This window comes from Manacus candei, unplaced genomic scaffold (genome assembly GCF_025592945.1).
Source record: "Manacus candei isolate 608988 ecotype Guabito, Panama unplaced genomic scaffold, ASM2559294v1 h1tg000045l, whole genome shotgun sequence".
Lineage (NCBI taxonomy): Eukaryota > Metazoa > Chordata > Aves > Passeriformes > Pipridae > Manacus > Manacus candei.
Genome location: NW_026138093.1, coordinates 890,431 through 908,132, shown reverse-complemented (window position 1 = coordinate 908,132; position 17,702 = coordinate 890,431). Strand labels below are relative to the sequence as shown.

At 49.4% G+C, this 17,702-nt stretch overlaps 1 pseudogene; it reads right to left on the bottom strand.

Moving 5' to 3' along the window:
- LOC127474808 (uncharacterized) overlaps positions 1-17,702 on the bottom strand; it is a 1,366,245-nt pseudogene that overhangs the window by 558,022 nt on the left and 790,521 nt on the right.

The following is a 17,702-nucleotide window of genomic DNA, read 5'->3' as shown; positions in this document are numbered from 1 at the left end:
GTTCCCTTTTTTCAGCTCTGCTCTGCAATGGCTGGTCCCACCTCCTCGAAAACTGAATATAAATGAAGATTCCTGCCAGACAAAAGGTGCCACCAGAGAGAGGTGTTGCTCCCCAAGATGTGCCCAGGCTGCCCACCAACTACATCTGAAGCCAAAGGATCCAGACTTTTTTTCCTTAGGGAAAGAGCTGCTGTTCCCTTTTTTCAGCCCTGTGCTGCAATGGCCGGTCCCACCTCCTGGAAAATTGAATCCAAACGAAGATTCCTGCCAGACAAAAGGTGCCACCACAGAAAGTTCTTCCTGCCCTAGAAGTGCCCAGGCTGCCCCCCCCAACTGCACCTCAAAGCCAAAGGATCCTGACTTTTTTCCTGGTGGAAAGAGCTGCTGTTCCCTTTTTTCAACCCTGCTCTGCAATGGCCGGTCCCACCTCCTGAAAAATTTACTTCAAACGAAGATTCCTGCCAGACAAAAGGTGCCACCACAGAAAGGTCATCCTGCCCAAGAAGTGCCCAGGCTGCCCCAACAACTGCACCTCAAATCCAAGGGATCCAGACTTTTTTCCTGGTGGAAAGAGCTGCTGTTCCCTTTTTTCAGCTCTGCGCTGCAATGGCTGGTCCCACCTCCTGGAAAATTTATTTCAAACAAAGATTCCTGCCAGACAAAAGGTGCCACCACAGAAAACTTTTCCTGCCCATGACGTGCCAAGGCTGCCCCAACAACTGCACCTCAAAACCAAAGGATCCAGCCTTTTTTTCCTGGTGGAAAGAGCTGCTGTTCCCTTTTTTCAACCCTGCTCTGCAATGGCCGGTCCCACCTCCTGGAAAATTGAATATAAATGAAGATTCCTGCCAGACAAAAGGTGCCACCACAGAAAGGTCATCCTGCCAAAGAAGTGCCCAGGCTGCACCAAGAACTGCACCCTAAATCCAAAGGATCCTGACTTTTTTCCTGATGGAAAGGACTGCTGTTCCCTTTTTTCAGCTCTGCGCTGCAATGGCTGGTCCCACCTCCTGAAAAATTTACTTCAAACGAAGATTCCTGCCAGACAAAAGGTGCCACCATAGAAAACTCTTCCTGCCCAAGAAGTGCCCAGGCTGCCCCCCCCAACTGCACCTCAAATCCAAAGGATCCAGACTTTTTTCCTGGTGGAAAGGGCTGCTGTTCCCTTTTTTCAGCCCTTCTCTGCAATGGCCGGTCCCACCTTCTGAAAAATTTACTTCAAACGAAGATTCCTGCCAGACAAAAGGTGCCAGCACAGAAAGGTCATCCTGCCCAAGAAGTACCCAGGCTGCCCCAACAACTGCACCTCAAATCCAAGGGATCCAGACTTTTTTCCTGGTGGGAAGAGCTGCTGTTCCCTTTTTTCAGCTCTGCGCTGCAATGGCCGGTCCCACCTCCGGAAAAATTTACTTCAAACGAAGATTCCTGCCAGACAAAGGTGCCAGCATAGAAAGGTCATCGTGCCAAAGAAGTGCCCAGGCTGCACCAAGAACTGCACCTCAAATCCAAAGGATCCAGACTTTTTTCCTGATGGAAAGGGCTGCTGTTCCCTTTTTTCAGCCCTGCTCTGCAATGACCGGTCCCACCTCCTGGAAAATTGAATATAAATGAAGATTCCTGCCAAACAGAAGGTGCCACCAGAGAGAGGTGTTGCTCCCCAAGATGTGCCCAGGCTGCCCACCAACTACATCTGAAGCCAAAGGATCCAGACTTTTTTTCCTGGTGGAATGAGCTGCTGTTCCCTTTTTTCAACCCTGCGCTGCAATGGCCCATCCGACCTCCTGGAGAATTCAATATAAATGAAGATTCCTGCCAGACAAAAGGTACCACCACAGAAAACTTTTTCTGCCCAAAAAGTGCCCAGACTGCCCAAAAAACTACACCTGAAGCCAAAGCTTCCAGACTTTTTTTCCTGGTGAAAAGAGCTACTGTTCCCTTTTTTCAGCCCTGCGCTGCAATGGGTCGTTCCACCTCCTGAAAAATTTAGTCCAAATGGAGATTCCTGCCAGACAAAAGGTGCCACCACAGAAATCTCTTTCCTGCCTAAGAAGTGCCCAGGCTGCCCGACAAACATCTCCTCAAAACCAAAGCTTCCAGATTTTTTTCCTGGTGGAATGAGCTGCTGTTCCCTTTTTTCAGGCCTACTCTGCAATGGCCGGTCCCACCTCCTGAAAAATTTACTCCAAATGGAGATTCCTGCCAGACAAAAGGTGCCACCACAGAAAACTCTTCCTGCCCAAGAAGTGCCCAGGCTGCCCCAACAGCTATTACTGAAGCCAAAGGATCCAGACTTTTTTTCCTGGTGGAAAGAGCTGCTGTTCCCTTTTTTCAACCCTTCTCTGCAATGGCCGGTCCCACCTCCTGGAAAATTGAATCCAAGTGAAGATTCCTGCCAGACAAAAGGTGCCACCACATAAAGGTCTTAGTGCTCAAGAAGTGCCCAGGCTGTTCCACCAACTACACCTGAAGCCAAATCTTCCAGACTTTTTTTCCTGGTGGAAAGAGCTGCTGTTCCCTTTTTTTCAGCCCTGGGCTGCAATGGCCGGTCCCACCTCCTGGAAAATTGAATATAAATGAAGATTCCTGCCAGACAAAAGGTGCCACCAGAGAGAGGTGTTGCTCCCCAAGATGTGCCCAGGCTGCCCACCAACTACATCTGAAGCCAAAGGATCCAGACTTTTTTTCCTGGTGGAAAGAGCTGCTGTTCCCTTTTTTCAGCCCTGCGCTGCAATGGGTTGTTCCACCTCCTGAAAAATTTAGTCCAAATGAAGATTCCTGCCAGACAAAAGGTGCCACCACAGAAATCTCTTTCCTGCCCAAGAAGTACCCAGGCTGCCCGACAAACTACTCCTCAAAACCAAAGCTTCCAGATTTTTTTCCTGGTGGAAAGAGCTGCTGTTCCCTTTTTTCAGCCCTGCTCTGCAATGACCGGTTCCACCTCCTGAAAAATTTACTCCAAATGAAGATTCCTGCCAGACAAAAGGTGCCACCACAGAAAACTCTTCCTGCCCAAGAAGTACCCAGCCTGCCCCAGGAAATACACCTGAAGCCAAAGGATCCAGACTTTTTTTCCTGGTGGAAAGAGCTGCTGTTCCCTTTTTTCAACCCTTCTCTGCAATGGCCGGTCCCACCTCCTGGAAAATTGAATCCAGCTGAAGATTCCTGCCAGACAAAAGGTGCCACCACAGAAAGCTCTTGCTGCCCAAGCAGTGCCCAGACTGCACAAACTACACCTGAAGCCAATGGATCCAGACTTTTTTCCTGGTGGAAAGAGCTGCTGTTCCCTTTTTTCAGCCCTGCGCTGCAATGGCCGGTCCCACCTCCTGAAAAATTGAATCCAGCTGAAGATTCCTGCCAGACAAAAGGTGCCACCACAGAAACTCTTCCTGCCCAAGAAGTACCCAGGCTGTACTAACTAAACCTGAAGCCAAAGGATCCAGACTTTTTTTCCTTAGGGAAAGAGCTGCTGTTCCCTTTTTTCAGCCCTGCTCTGCAATGGCCGGTCCCACCTTTTAAAAAATTGAATCCAGCTGAGAATTCCTACCAGACAAAAGGTGCCACCACAGAAAACACTTCCTGCCCAAGAAGTGCCCAGTCTACCCCACCAAATACACCTCAAAGCTAAAGGATCCAGACTTTTTTCCTGGTGGAAAGAGCTGTTGTTCCCTTTTTTCAGTCCTACTCTGCAATGGCCGGTCCTACCTCCTGGAAAATTGAATCCAACTGAAGATTCCTTCCAGACAAAAGGTGCCACCACAGATGCTCTTCCTGGCCAAGAAGTACCCAGTCTGCACCAACTAAACCTGAAGCCAAAGGATCCTGCCTTTTTTTCTTTCGGGAAAGAGCTGCTGTTCCCTTTTTTTAGTCCTGAGCTGCAATGACCGGTCCCACCACCTGAAAAATTGAATCCAACTGAAGATTGCTGCCAGACAAAAGGTGCCACCACAGAAAGTTCTTCCTGCCCAAGAAGTGCCCAAGCTGCCCCAAAAACTGCACCAGAAACCAAAGGATCCAGACTATTTTTCCCGGTGGAAAGAGCTACTGTTTCCTTTTTCCAGCCTTGCGCTGCAATGACCGGTCCCACCTCCAGGAAAATTTAGTGTAAATGAAGATTCCTGCCAGACAAAAGGTGCCACCACAGAAAACTCATCTAGCCCAAGAAGTGCCCAGGCTGCCCCACCCACTGCATCTCAAAGCCAAAGGATCCAGACTTTTTTTCCTGGTGGAAAGAGCTGCTGTTCCCTTTTTTCAGCCCTGCGCTGCAATGGCCCGTCCCGCCGTTTAAAAAATTTAATCCAGCTGAAGATTCCTGCCAGACAAAAGGTGCCACCACAGAAAACTCTTCCTGCCCTAGAAGTGCCCAGCCTGCACCACCAACTGCACCTGAAGCCAAAGGATCCAGAATTTTTTTTCCTTAGGGAAAGAGCTGCTGTTCCCTTTTTTCAGCCCTGCTCTGCAATGACCGGTCCCACCTTTTAAAAAATTGAATGCAGCTGAAGATTCCTGCCGGACAAAAGGTGCTACCACAGAAAACTCTTCCTGCCCAAGAAGTACCCAGCGTGCCCCAGCAAATACACCTGAAGCCAAAGGATCCAGACTTTTTTTCCTGGTGGAAAGAGCTGCTGTTCCCTTTTTTCATGTCTGCACTGCAATGGCCGGTCCCACCTCCTGAAAAATTGAATCCAACTGAAGATTCCTGCCAGACAAAAGGTTCCACCACAGAAAGTTCTTCCTGCCCAAGAAGTGCCCAGACTGCCCCAAAAACTGCACCTGAAGCCAAAGGATCCAGACTTTTTTTCCTTAGGGAAAGAGCTGCTGTTCCCTTTTTTCAGCCCTGCGCTGCAATGGCCCGTCCCAGCTTTCAAAAAATTGAATCCAACTGAAGATTCCTGCCAGACAAAAGGTGCCAGCACAGAATGGTCTTCCTGCCAAAGAAGTGCCCAGGCTGCCCCAAAAACTGCACCTCAAAGTCAAAACTTCCAGACTTTTTTTCCTGGTGGAAAGAGCTGCTGTTCCCTTTTTTCAGCCCTGTGCTGCAATGGCCGGTCCCACCTTTTAAAAAATTGAATCCAAATGAAGATTCCTGCCAGACAAAAAGAGCCACCACAGAAAGGTCTTTGCTTCCCGAGAAGTACCCAGGCTACCCCAAAACCTGCACCTGAAGTCAAAGGACCAAGACTTTTTTTCCTGCTGGAAAGAGCTGCTGTTCTGTTTTTTCTACCCTGCTCTTCAATAGTCGGTCTCACCTCCTGAGAAATTGAATCCACATGAAGATTCCTGCCAGACAAATGGTGCCGCCACAGAAAGGTCCTTGCTGCCCAAGAAGTGCCCAGGCTGCCCCAAGAACTGCACCTGAAGCCAAAGCTTCCAGACTTTTTTTCCTGGTGGAAAGAACTGCTGTTCCCTTTTTTCAGCTTTACTATGCAATGGCCAGTCCCACCTTTTAAAAAATTGAATCCAAATGAGGATTCCTGCCAGACAAATGGTACCACCACAGAAAGCTCTTTGCTGACCAAGAAGTGCCAAGACTTCCCCAAGAACTGCACCTGAAACCAAAGGATCCAGACGTTTTTTCCTGGTGGAAAGAGCTGCTGTTCCCTTTTTTCAGCCCTGTGCTGCAATGGCCGGTCCCACCGCCTGGAAAATTTAGTCCAACTGAAGATTCCTGACAGACATAATGTGCCACCACAGCAAGGTCTTGCTTCCCAAGAAGTGCCCAGGCTGCCCCAACAACTGTACTTTGTGATAGGTAACAAGACTATAAATTTAGGTTGCATGGTATAAAAGATTTATTAATGCCACAAACAAGCAAAAATGTTTGGCCGGACGACCGGATGAAACCCCTGTTCCTGCCGCAGTCCGCAAAGGGGAACAGAAACAGCACTTATTTTGCCCTCCTTTGCCATCTCCCCCCCAAAGTCATGTCATCAGTCCATTGGTGGAGATTTCATGGGCTGCATCCTGCTTGGTTCCCTCTTCGCGGGCCAGCTCTGGGTTGGTTCCTCCTTTCACGGGCCATCTCCGTTGTTGGGGGGTGTCCACCAATAATTTTAAAGTCATTAGTCTCTATTAGGCCGTGGTTCTGGAAACTTCCATCAGGGTGACGGTTGATCACCCGGACTCTTCGTGGCCGACCCCTCCGTATTGCTCCCCATTAATATGCTTAGAACAAACAGCTTCAAAGTACAATGTGCTAAATCATCATTGCGTTGTGGTTAATCAGTTTGCAGCTTACAGAACTTGTGGTTAGGCATTGCATAACACTCTAACTTGTGATTCCAGCAATGCAGTTAACACAATATAATAGCTTTATTAACTCTTTCTCTCATTTGAACAGCAAAGTTCTTTAGGCCACTTATAACAATCCCCCCTCCTAATTTCCTCGTAAATTTGCCGGTCAAATTCAATTACTTCCTCTCTGGCTACTTCTAAAAGAGAGGCTTGATCTTCACTGGAAGACTTCCCACTCGTCTTCATATTGTTGTTTTACTGTCATTAACTGCACCGTTTCAATTCTACCCTTAACAAATTTCATAACTTTATTAAGAATGCATGGTCCAAAAATCAGTGAAGCGAATAACATTATCAGAGGACCTGCTAGGACCTGAGTTGTTAACCAAGGGAACTGACTATGCCAGTTATCCAGCCAGCTCGGTGGAGTTTCCTTTTCTCTCTTTCTTTGTAATATCCCTTTGTGCAGTTTGGTCATAGATTCCTTAATGATTCCTGAGTGGTTTGCATAGAAGCAACACTCTTCTCCTAGGGCCACACATAAACCTCCTTGCTGCAGAAGCAGCAAGTCCAACCCTCGTCTATTTTGCAAGACTACTTCTGAAAGAGAATTAAGAGAAGTTTCTAAATACGAAATCGATTTTTCGATTCTGTCCAAATCCTCATCTACTGCTGCCCTCAGGGTAGTCAATCCATGACCATGTTGTACTAGGGTTGCAACTCCAGCACCTGTGGCTCCCAACCCCAAAATCATAGCAGTCGTTACACTTATTGGTTCTCGTTTTTGGATTCTATGCTTATTCACTTCCCAAAACTCTAAAAGAGATTCCTCAGAATGATGTAACATATGAGGCAGCACAGTTATCTGAATACAGAACTCATTACTCTTTTCAAATGCAGATGAAGACACACACGGGACTAAACCAGTTTTTGAACATATCCACCCCCCACCCTGATGAGGTATAACCCATTTATTCCTTTCTCCTTTCAGTTTATTTATTTTGGTACCACATAATTCATTGCTACCTGGGGGAACGTTTCCGATACACGTCCCCTGCCCACTGACTTGCGACACTGTGAGACCTATTTCCCTCTCTCCCCACCTACGTTGGCTTGGGTTATCCTCTGTGCTTAAGTTAAAAGTAAGGTTTAATCCTACCCCCTCACAGAAGGGAGGTCTCACATCATAGCATAGCCAACAAGACTCAGTCATGTCAGGGTCAGTGTAATTTATGGCCTTATAAGATACTTCCACCATGTTTAACAACGATTCAGCTCCTCCTTGTGATACCCTTTCCTTTTTAAACCCTTTCCTCCCCTTGGGAGCAATTTAGCAACCTTAAATTCTTGTGACACTGGATTAGCGGGGACTCCATTTACCTTTCTCTCTCTTTCTCTCGACTATTCTCTCTAGATTTCTTTATCTCTAAATTAGGTCCTAGTAGTTGAGAATAAACAGTTAATGGCTGTTTCCTTATAGTTACATATGCACCTGGGTCTGCGGAAAGCCTGTCCAGTCTCACTCCCCACGTCCTTCCAGTCAACCACCCTCGGTCTTCATGATTCAGGACTTGCACTTGCAAGTATTCACAATTTGATGTCTCATAGGGGGTTACTAATCCTCCCAATGCAGGGGGTTCACAATGTGGGGGTCCCCATTGCACTCTTAAGTATCTGTCTGGTCTCTCGGGTCTCCAGGCAGAGGCTATGGTCTCACAACCCCAATATCCGCAGTGGTAATGCCCAGGATAATTGCAATATGACTTCCCTGGATTAGAAGTTGGACACCAGTATGTGGCTCCCTTATTTACTGTGATAGAGGGTTTTCTACCTCCCTTGCCACATTCCTGAGGTATACTCGCCATTAACAGATCGCAAACCGTCACATTAAACTTAGGACCAATGGCTGTTGTTACTTTCTGGACAATCTCTGAATCTCTTGACCCAGTTAAGGTCCATTCAAAGGGCTGGTGGGCATTTCCCAGAGAACTCGCTGATATTGTTACAATAATGATTAACACTAGATTCTGTTCCATTTTTGTTTTAGTCTCTCCCCTTCACTTCCAGTGGTTACTACTTTGAGTCAACCTTCCCCACAGGTTCTATCTCTCTGCCTCCCTTCGTCTGTTCCTGTGCAGGGAACAACGAGGTCTCAGGTTCTTCTCGGCAGCAGTGATAATCTTCAGGGGATAGACTCAGTTTACTTAATTTTCTTCCACTGATTCAGGATGAGACTCATCTACTTTGAGATTTTGGATTCTGTCAATTACTCCTAACAGTTCAATATATCTCCTTCGATTTGGTCTTGCCAATTTCCAGGAAAATCTGGTTCGGCACAATTCTATTAGTGCCCCGTTCCAATTGGTTTCATAGATTTCCCAAGTCTCTGGGACTAACCACTCCCAACCACAGAATGCTTTTATTATTTCAGCGTTTGCCAATTGTTCTCTTATAGATTCTGTAGAGCCCGTCCTACACTTAATACAATAGGATTGTCCCCTTATTGATACACAGCGCCACTTTTTACCACACTTCTTGCATTTACATACCACCCAACTATAATGAGTGGACTCTGGATGCTTTATACAGGGGATTCCCTGTGGGTTATGTCCCTCTGGTATGTCCGTTTCTACCTCACAACAGAAAGGTAAAACAGTTTGAGTTCCAACTATCTTATACAGTCCTGAGCCTCCGGTCTGTTCAGGTAGTCTCTCCAGGGTCCAGGAAACAAAGTTTACTTTCTTTAAAGTTTGTCCTTGGGGTATCTGAAAGAAAGTATACAAGCTAGATCTTACAGCATCTCCATCAGGGTTCATCTGTTGGCTGTACTCTTTTAATCCTCATCTGCAAATCTCTGGGGCTTGATGTTACTTTCCACTCAGAGTCCTTTACTGGTCCTTTCCCCCTTGACGCCTGGGTCCACCCTCGCTCAGCTGTTGGCACGGCAGTATCTGTGGGGAGAAGAACAACAAAAGGCCCCTCCCATCGTGGAGTTAAAGAGGTCTCTTTCCATGTTTTAATTAACACCTTGTCACCTGGTCGGAATTTGTGAATGGATATATCTAGAGGTGGTCTTTGAGTTACAAGTCCCTTTTTCCTTAATCTGTAAATATGGTCCCTGTTTTTCCATTCAACAACTGCAGAGATCTTAATAGAGCATATAACTCACACACTTGGGCTGACCATGTATTACTCAAGGATCCAGGTTCCCTAACTTGAAAGGTAATTTCATCCACTATGGCATAACCAGATCTTCTCTTCCCATCTACAACTCTAGATGAACCATCGATATAAAGGTTTTCACCTGTATCTAACTCTTCTTCTTCAAGATATTCTCTAATTTTAGTTTGGAGGCTTATGACCTGTGTGCAATCATGTACTACACTCCCTTGGGGTTCACCAAACAGAAACTGAGCTGGGTTTTGCAAGTGTGTTACTTCCAGTTCTAATTTGGAAGTATTAAGCAGAATACTTTCATACTTTAATAACCAGCTATCAGTTAACCATTTTTCTGCCCTCTGTTTCAATACTCCTCGGATATCGTGTGGAGTATACACCTTCAGTTCTCCTCCAAAGGTTACTTTAATTGCCTCTTCCACTGATAGTGCAGTAGCTACTATCGCTTGTAAACAGGTGGGCCAACCTCTGCTAACTGGATCTAGAATTTTGGAATAGTACTCCACAGGTTTTTTATGCTCAGCCCATTTCTGCGTTAAGACCCCGTAAGCTGTTCCATTTTCAACATTTACAAACAAATAGAAAGGTTTTCTAATGTCTGGAAGACTAAGGACAGGGGCATTTATCAGATCTTCTTTTAATCTTTCTAGCCTGCTCTCGTCCTCATCACTTCACTTCACCAGTCCTTCTTTAACTAGCTTCTCATACAAGAATTTTACTTTGTTACTGTAGTTCTCTATCCACCGTCTGCAGTACCCTAAGAGACCTAGGATTTGCCTAATTTGTCTTTTATTCTTGGGTATAGACAAGGACAGTATTCCTTTCACTTTATCAGGATCCAGTCTTTTACATCCCTTACTTAACCAATGCCCTAGATATTTTACTTTCTCTTCTGTAAATTGTAGTTTGGACTTGGACACTTTCAGGCCCTTTTCACCCAGGAAATTCAGGAGTCTGATACTCTCATCTCTCACAGTTTCAGCATCTTTTCCAGCTATTAGCAAATCATCAACATACTGTACTAAAACTGTTCCTTCACAAGGTTTGAAGGACTCTAATAGCTGTTCCAGGGCTTGCCCAAACAAGTTTGGAGACTCTGTAAACCCCTGGGGCAAGACTGTCCACCTCAGTTGTTGTTTTCTATGAGTGTCTGGGTCTTCCCACTCGAAGGCGAAGTAATTTCTACTCTCTACCTTTAAGGGGACAGGTCCAAAAAGCGTCTTTCAGGTCTATCACACTGTACCATTGATGTTCTGGGGAAATTTGGCTTAGTAAGGTGTGTGGGTTAGCGACTAAATGGCGGTTTCCCACCCTTGAGGGGGTGAGATGGTGGGTCTTGGCTCCACTGGAGCACTTGGTGTAACTACACTCCCTCCATTATAGGGAGGAATATAAGGTGGAGGGGAATTCCAAGACTCTGGATCTTTATTAGAGTCCACTTGCTTTCTTTTCTCTCTTAAAGGGAATAAGCAAGTATGCGTACTTGCTCCTAGCCAGATGATAGCATAATGGCTCTCATCTAAGCAAAGAGGTCTTTTATCACTAACGTGCCAGTTCAGGACCTCACAAATCCAGCTCTCAAAAGAGCCGTAAATTGGCCAATACACACCTTCTCCGCCTGAACCTATTTGTCTGCCTCCCCACACTTCAACACAGTAATAAACCATTTTCTCTCTTGATTTTCCAAGAGTGTGGGGATAGCTACTCCAATTTCTCAGTAATATACCTAAGGGGCTGTCTGATGGAATCCCCAGTGACCTAGCCTCGAAGCCGCTTACCATGAGTCTTTTCTCCTCTAGAGAATTACTTTTAATGTTACTCATGGATTCATCTTTTTCTTTGGTAAAGTCCCTAACCACAAGGTTCCTTTCTCCTTGGGAGTTGCAGCTACCTAGCGTAAGCTCTCCTTCTCCCAGAGGGTTCTTCTTCGATTTCCTTATTTTACTCCTGAGTCCCTCCCTTTCCCGGGAACTGCCAGACCTCAGGAGCCTTCCTCCATTGGAGGGATCACCTGGCTGCTCTACCTTACAGCCTCCCATGGGTGAGGAAGCCTTGCTCTTCCCCAATCCCATCTTCTGGGGTGCCTTCTCGCTCACACACACTCAAGTCACAAACGCTTCCCCCCGTTCGTGGCCTGCTCCCTCGCGGGCTACAGGAACTGCACTACTTGAGGGTCCTCACTCGCTTCATTCTCAGAGAACGTCTCACACAGGCACACCCCAGGACCCCCTCCCAACCGCCAAGAGGGCTCGCAACACTCACCTCTCCCTAGATGAGTCTTCGCTCTTTAGGCAGCACCACACCGGGGCACTGGAGCGGACCTCCCCAACCGGACAAACCCACAGCTGCCTCTCCCTAGGTCAGCTGCCCACTCGCAAACCGAGCCTACCAAAATTACCTGTCCGAGCTCCTCCCTGAGCTGGACTTCGTCCGGACCCACATGCGGAGATTATGGAGACCTGCAGGAAACCTTCTTTTTGCTTACTTGGCCTTAATAAATGGTTCGGTATGAAGGGTCTGAATTGTAGGATCTCCCAGGGCCGTCCAAAAATGGGACAGGGGCGCCCTCCCCAGAGAGTAGTCCTATCACTCAGGGGTCTTCATCCGAGTCACGGCACCAAATTGTGATCGATGAAACGAGGCTATAATTTAGGATGCAAAGAATAAAATATTTATTAATGCCAATAAGCAAAAACGGCCAACCGGGTGTCTGGGAGGAACCCAATTTCCTGCCGCAGACCACAATCAGGGAACAGAAAACAGGACTTATTATACCCCTTGTTAGCCACCTCCCCCCAGTGTCAGTTCATCAGTCCATTGGTCCAGGTTTCGCGGGCTAAACTCTGTATGGTTCCTCTTTCGCGGGCCAAGTCCAGGTTGGTTCCTCTTTTCGCGGGCTGGAGCTGTTGCCAGGGGCTGACGACCAATAGTCCAATGGCTAATAGTCCTTATGGGCCGTGATGTAGGAAAATTCCGCTGGGATGACGGTTGGTCCTCTTGGTCGACCATCCCCTGCTGGTCTCCATGTTGCTTTCTATTAATACCCTTAAAATTAGACACTTTCAAAACAGCAACTATCAGTATGCTGAATCACTATTGCGTTGTGGTTTTAACAGTCCGCAGCTTATAAATCTCGTGGTTAGTAATTGCAACACACTCGAACTTGTGATTACAGCCACTGCTACAATAACATTAATAACAGTATTATAACTTTATTAACTCTTATCATATTCTGAGCAGCAAATTTCCTAGTTTCACTTATAACACCCCACAATGGAAAACTCCCTCATTTTGGGTCCTGGTGCCCCAGATGGCTCTGACCACCACCTCACCCACCAGTCCCACAATCATGGAATGCTTTGGCTTGGGAGGGGCCTTAAAGAGAATCTCAGCACACTCAGAGTCAAGAATTCCTTCCTACTATCTCCTGGAACTCTTCCCTCTCTCCGTGTGAAGCCATTCCCCTTGTCCTGTCACACCAGGCCCTTGTCCAAAGTCTCTCTCCATCCTTCTTCTTGGCTCCCTTCAGGCACTGGAAGGCCACAATTAGGTCACCCCAAAGCCTTCTCCAGCCTGAACAATGCCAATTCTCTCAGCCTTTCCTCACAGCAGAGCTGCTCCATCCCTCTGATCACTTTGATGGTCCCCTCTGGACTCGCTCCAACAGGTCCATGTCCTTCCTGTGCTGGAGCCCAGAGCTGGAGGCAGCTCTGCAGGGCTGACAACATTACAGCCCTGTGTGTTCCAGCAAGGACACTGTGGAACCTCCTGGAGTAAAGGGGCCATTGTGACACTGTAGGGCCTTCTGGAGCCAAAGGAGCCCTGGAACACTGTGGAATCTCATGGAATCAAGGGAGCATTGTGACACTGTAGGGCGTTGTGGACCCAAAGGAGCCCTGGGACACTGTGGAACTTCATGGGACCAAGGGTTCATTTTACCATGAAGGGCCTCATGGAACCAAGGAAGCCCTGAGACATTTTGGGTCCTGATAGAATCAAAGGACCAATGTGACACTGAGGAAACTCGGGGACTCAAAGGCCACTGTGAAACTGCAGGGCTTCATGGAACCAAAGGAACCCTGAGACTTTTCAGAACCTCATGGAATCAAGGGGCCACTGTGACACTGCAGAACATCATGGAGACAAAGGGACCCGGGGACACTGTGGACCTCAGGAAATCAAGGGCCCATATTGGCACTGTGGAACCTCATGGAATCAAGGAGACATTCTTACACTGGAGGGCATTATTGAGCCTAAGTGACCATTGTGACACTGTGGAACCTGATGGAGTCAAGGGGCCTTTGTGACATGCAGGGCCTCATGGAACCAAAGGATTCCTGGGACATTGTGGAATCTCATGGAACCAAGGGGCCACTGTGATATGTGGGGCCTCCTAGAACCAAAGGAGTCCTGAGACATTTTGCAAACTCATGGAATCAAGGGTCCATTATCACACTGCAGAATCTTACCAAGCCAAATGGACCCTGAGACTCTGTGGAACCTCATGGAATCAATTGGTCATTCCCACACTGTAAAACCTCATGGATACTCTCAGGTTCCCATTATTGAGAAAGACACCTCTTCCCAAATTCAGCTGCAAAGGAGACCATGTGCCAAAGTCAGCAGTCCAGGTTTGATTTAACAGTAAATAGGAGGGAGAGAGAAAGAAAGAAATAGAGAGAGAGAGAAGAAGGGGGTGGTGGGAAGCCAGTGAGAGAGAGACAGAGATGAAGTAAATGTATCACACCATGGAGATCCCTGAGGCTCCCACCGGTCCTTCTTCACCCTGCTCTGCTCGGTGGAGGGTCCCCAAGTTGTGCTTCTGGGCTATCACTTTTATACAGTCCAAGCCCTGGGTATTCAGGGGGGTAGATGCTGTTCCCACAGCTTGGGCTGGCACATCTACAAGGACTTGCTTCCTTTCCCACACCTTGCCACGGTGGGAGTTTTGCCCAGTGTGCTTCCAGTCTGCAGGTGGGAATCTTTGTCTGGATGGGTTCCCCAGACCTGCCTTACCAGCCCTGGCTTTCTGTTGGGGCTGTCTGCTCTTTCCCACAGTCTACACAGTGCAATTCTGGCCTGGGGGTTGCTTCCAAAGCTTTACCTCTGTTTAGGCCTTGGAATTAAAGGTCTTCCTGTTTGCCACCAGTGCTTATGTGTTGTGGTGCCTTATGGGATTTTCCTGCTTTGACAGTGTTTTGAGACAGTTCATTGTGCCCTTCAAGTCCTTCCATGTGCACACACACCCCACTCTCACCAGTGTCTGGCCCTCCAAAGAACACAAGCCCTGATGATTTGTAGCTCCCGCTCCAGTGGTTGGCACTTGGACCTCCCTCCGTACCCAGAGCTCAGAGCTCCCTTGTGCCAGAAAGTTTAAAGAGATTGTGCCTCTTTCTGCCAACACAACCCTTGGAAAAAAGTGTCCCTCTGTGTTTCCTGGGATAAGAGCCCTCTATTGTCATCTTCCAAAACCTTGGAGAGGTTCCAGAGATCTCCCAGGAAGGAATTTGGGGCCTCAAGCACAGGACCCATATATAGAGGCTGAGGACTCAGGGGTCAGGGATGTGAAGATTGAGGACAGTAGAGGAGCAGCCTGAGAGGTCTGGAAGGGGGGTGTCAGAGCTGGTGGAGCTTTTCTTCCTGTCAGAAAACAGCCTAAGAAAGAACTAGTGCCACCAAGGGCAGCTGGGGTGGCCTAGACTGGGGACAAGAAGTCAGAAATTTCCCTCCAAGGTCAGTGTTGTGGTGCAATATGTCACAAAGAAGGAGTCTGGATGAGCCCAAGGCTTTGTGTGTGCAGGAAGAGCCAGGGAGGACGCAGAGATGTCAGTGCAGGAAGGTGCCAGCCAGGTGGGGCAACCGGGGGGATGACGACAGCCTGCAGGGAAAGGGGCAGGGCATGGACACCGTAGGACAGCCTGGGCTGGAGAGGAGACAGGGATGGGGAGAAGCTGAAAGGCCCTGACAGAGCCACCTTCTGCAGGCCTTTGGCCAGGGCTGCTGTCTGTGCCCCTGAGGCCAGGAGGAGGGGAGTGGCCCTTGCAGCCCTGGGGCCTCATGGCCTCCTTGTCCCTGCTCAGCAGCCTGGCAGGTGCCACCCCATGGTCCTGCCCTTGGCATTGCACATCCCACATCCCAGTGCCCCAGAAAGAGCCCTGAGGAATGAGGCAGGGACAGCATCTGCCTTCCCAGGGGCTGGGGGTCAGGGTATGGCCCTTTGGATTAAGAAAACAAGTCAAGGTTTCTTCAGCATCAGAGCCACCTTTCCCTTGCTTGTCCATCCTTGTCATCACTGTCTGCAGGTTTCTGTTCCAACTGGAATCTGGGGACACTTTCACAGTCATGTCCTTCAGTGGGACCCATTAACATTACAAGAAACTTCAGTATTTCAAACTCATTTTGACTTCTTGAGAAGTTGTTTGAGCTTCCTCTCAGGGACTGAGTCTCATGTAAACAACCTCAATGTCCCCTGAGGGTCATGAAATGCCTGGGGCTGTTGCTGTGCTGCTGAGCTGGGCCAGGCTCCTGGCACACAGGGAGCTCCTGGCAAGCAAGAAGAGCTTCAAAGAGACAGCTCTGCTGGTGAGCAGCTCCTCTGCACAGCCCAGCAGGGCTGAGGGCACTGCCTGCAGCACCCAGGGCACAGGAGAGAAGGCAGAGAGATGGGAGGCAGCCTGGGCTGGGAGGTGACTGAGCTCTCACTACAGGAGAAACCTTCCCAGGATTTGAAGGAAGAATTCTCTGGCTGTAGGAAAGTTCAACTTGCCTTCCTGGAGGCATCTCCTAAAGCTGCCACATCCCACAGCTTCCAGGATCTTTCAGCAGGACTCTCCCAGTTGCTGCAGTGGAGGGGAAGTGGCCATATGGCAGAGCAGGGCAGGAGCTGCAGGCAGCAAGGGCAGAAAGGAGAAGGGAGCAGGAGGTTCAAGGGATCCTGGGCTGGGAGGACAGGGCAGAGCTGCTCAGGGCAGGAACCTTGCCAGCCCTTTGCCACGGTCAGGCTGTGGCTGCAGAGCAGTGCAGGTGAGTTCCTGCAAGTGCCTCTGCCAGCTGCCAAATGGCAGCAGTGGCAGGAGCTGTCAGGATGGCTCTGCTGGATTTGCTGGGGTGCAGCAGGAGAAGCTGCTGCAGAGCAGGACTTGCTGCTGCCCCATCAGAGGCCCAGGGCCAGAAGGTTCCCTGTGCCAGGGCTGGCTGTGGGGTGGGAAGGTGGGGGTGCAGCCAGGGGTGCCCAGGGCTGTGGGGCAGAGCAGGGTCCTGCCCCCAGGGCTCTGTGTGCTGGGGCAGGGACTCTGCTGCCTGCCAGGGTCAGCTCTCAGCCCGGCCAAGGAGCTGCCACAGCCCTGCAGGGAGAAGGGGTGGGTGGAAGGAGTGACCCCTCAGGGCAGGGCAGGGCTGGGCAGGGCCCTTCAGCTGCAGTCTCAGGGCTCCTCACAGCTTCAGCTCCACCTCCTCCATTTCCAGGGGCCCTTCTCAGGAAGCACATCCCCCCAGAACACCTCCCCCTTCCCAGCCACCGCAGGCTGTCTGGGATCTGCTCTGCAGCCCCTGCCCAGGCAGAGCTGCCCCTGGGCACTGGGCTGGGGATGGCTCTGGCAGCACTGGCAGGGAGCTGAGCTGGGCACAGGCAGGGGCTGCTGGCAGGAACAGCTCCTCACCCAGAGACAGGCAGGCAGGGACAGGCAGCTGCTGCCACAAGGGCTGGGCAGGGGGATGTGGGCCCCTCCCTGCTGTCCCTGTGGCACAGACCCCTTCCCTGAGCAGCTCCTGCCTGGGCTCCTTTCCCAGCCTAAGCAGAGCCTGTGCCCTCAGGCCCACGGGGGCTGGGCTGTGCATTGCCCTGCAGCAGCCAGAGCCCAGGCAAGGACAAGGCCCTGATTTCCAGCTGTCTCTCTGTGTCCCTCCTCCCTTGGCAGCAGCACTGTGGCATTTCACTGCCATCCCCTGCTGCCTGGGCTCTCCTTGTTCTCACCAGTGGGTTTTCTGAGCAAGTGTGGGGTTTGGGGGGGCAGATTCCTGTCCAGACACAAACCCTTTGGGTGCTGCTGTGGGGATGTGTCTGTGGGAGCCAAGTTCCCAAGTGCCCTCCAGGCACCTTCAGGGTCTTCAGCTGTTTGCCTGGGTGTTCTGCAGGGCTGCAGGTGCCCTCCAGAAGGGCACAGCTCTGCCATAGTATCTCTGTGCTGCACAGGATCCCCATGGAGAAAACTCCTCAGTGCTAAATCCATGGAAATGCCCTGGGCAACTGTACTTGGGAGCTGCAATGATCCCTGTGTGTGGCAGTCTGAGAGGAG